The following is a 2,566-nucleotide window of genomic DNA, read 5'->3' as shown; positions in this document are numbered from 1 at the left end:
CTGTGCTCTGCCCACCACGGGTATCGAAACCTGGTTTCTAGCGTTGTCAGTCCGCAGACATACCGCTGTGCCACTGGGGGCTACTGAAAGGCATCAAACATGTTGATGGTTGATCTTAAAGTATAATCAGATTAGTATCTACACCTACATGCTTATTTCATTTAATGGAACTTTCTACAAGTAAGTTATATAACTTTCATCATTGAAAGTAAATTCTGATTTTTTTAACTTTACTGTTAACAAACAACAAGTAATTCTAACGTCATGCATTCTTAATGTATTCTATAGCTACTGTAATCTCGTTTGTATTCTGAACTAGAATTTTAATCATTATTACTTCGTAAAATGAAATAATAGTTCTTATAGAGTATTTAAAATAATTATGGAAACGGTGACGAAAAACAGTAAAAAAGGCAATACTACGAGAATAGCACCTGTTTATCATGAGTAAATGAACTGTAACGAAGTACATAGACATGTTGATAGTTTACACAGTGATTAGTTGTCGTCCAACCAATTAAAAAGTACCACCCCATTACAAAGTATATAAAATTACAAGTAAGTATTTATACTGTGCCCAGCAGTAGTTGTATGAATCTAGTCAGTCTACCAGAATTAAAATTAAAAAGTATCAGAGTTTCAACTGGTTAAATACACTCTATGTGCACATTTCAAAAGTGGTTGTAAGACAAAGAAGAGGATAAACGATAACAACAGAAGTGGTGAGGTTGAACTCGAAACTATTATAAAGTGATATTAAAAATCCCAAGGTATGTTCTTTACACGAGAGACGAAGGTCAAATACAAATCTTGCCAACGATCTTGCTGTAAATACGGATGTAAATGTTATCTTAAGAACAATAAGATACACATTAGTGGTCTCAATGGGCATGTAGATGCTCAAAGCCCTATGCTGAATAGAAGTAACTCTTTAATATATATCTAGATTTGTATCTGTTCAGAAATCTTTAATACATATCTCGATTTGGTATCCAATTTTAAAATTCTGTTATTCAAAGTTTCAAAATAACTGACAAACAAAAGATTGAAAACGACATTTTTCTCAGATAATAGCGAGGTTTTTTAGTTTTTATAAGCCATTCTTCATATTTTTTTGGAATTAAATTATTGATATCAGTTTACCACTTAATGCTCACTGGCCAATCTAAAACTCGATTTATCTAGAATTTCAGAAATATAATACATACACATATACATACATTACTTTCAATTGTTATAGAAATGCACGAACGAGACACATACAAAAGTCGAAAATAGTTAGTGACATCAACTATACGATGAATATATCAATGGTACAAAATATTATCATAAAAATCCAAAAAAAAGCAAATACGTAGTAGAACGTACTAGTATTTTTTAAGCGAGTCCTTTGATTTTCAGAGTATTATATATTGTTTTCAGTTGCCACACAGTTTTTTAATGTATATCCTGGAATATTGTTACAAATGTTATATTTTACTCAACACAGTCTTTAATAAACCCCATTCAGTCTCAAAAATGTTCGTTTTCGGACTTTGTGCAATGCAAACCAAGTGAGTGTTCTTTAGTATTAAGAAATCATTTCGCTGGCCTTGCACTATGCTAGAGATCATTGTTTTGGTGGACGATGAGTCGTGTTCTCGAGGGAATGGGGTAATAGATAAATATCTGCCTGTACTTAACAGTACTGAGGGTGCTATCAATTTTGTGTATATAACTGACATTGGTGGCTGACATGATGCAGCTATAACTTGTATTGATCCCCCACCATCCCTCATTTTAAATGTTATACATTGATTGACTGTGATACCGTACTTCTCTCCACCATTCCGAAACAAGTCGTTGATTGTTGCAGAACAATTTGAACTTGGCTTCATTTGTAAAGAGCACACGTCTCGAGCTTTTCTCATTCTACTTTTGGTGGTCCAATGATCATTTCAATCTTTTATTTTATTTCTGAACAGATACAAAGCTAGATATGTATTAAATATTTCTGAACAGATACAAAGCTAGATATGTATTAAAAATTTCTGAACAAATGCAAATAAAGATACGCATTAAAAATCTTTGGACAGATACAAATTTAGATGTGTATTAAAATATCTGAACGGATACAAATTTAGATATGTATTGAAATATCTGAACAGATACAAATCGAGATATGCATTAAAGAACTCTAAACAAATGGAAATTTAGATATGTGTTAAAGATCTATGAACAACCAGTTAAAAAGGAAACATTATGCTAACATTTTTATGAATTTTAAACAATTTATAGAAAAACCAAACTCTAATTCTAACGTATAAAGGAGACACTCTAATTTACGTTAATATCTTCTCTAACTGTCATGAACCCCACAATTTACGTAATCTTCTTCAGAAATAAGTTTATCAAATGATAATTCAAAATTGTATTTAAAGGACTGAGTATGAATATATACAGAGAGCACGTCTCAAGAAAGTAAATAAAGTTTGTTTAAAAAGGTTTACCTAAAGGTTGCTGTTAAAGATATACGATATAAGATTGCAAATTTGTCTTTTAAAACTATCTAAACAAGGGAATAAAA

Source organism: Limulus polyphemus, unplaced genomic scaffold (assembly GCF_000517525.1).
Source record: "Limulus polyphemus unplaced genomic scaffold, Limulus_polyphemus-2.1.2 Scaffold1889, whole genome shotgun sequence".
NCBI classification, from domain to species: Eukaryota; Metazoa; Arthropoda; class Merostomata; order Xiphosura; family Limulidae; genus Limulus; species Limulus polyphemus.
Note: the sequence above shows the minus strand (reverse complement) of the source record.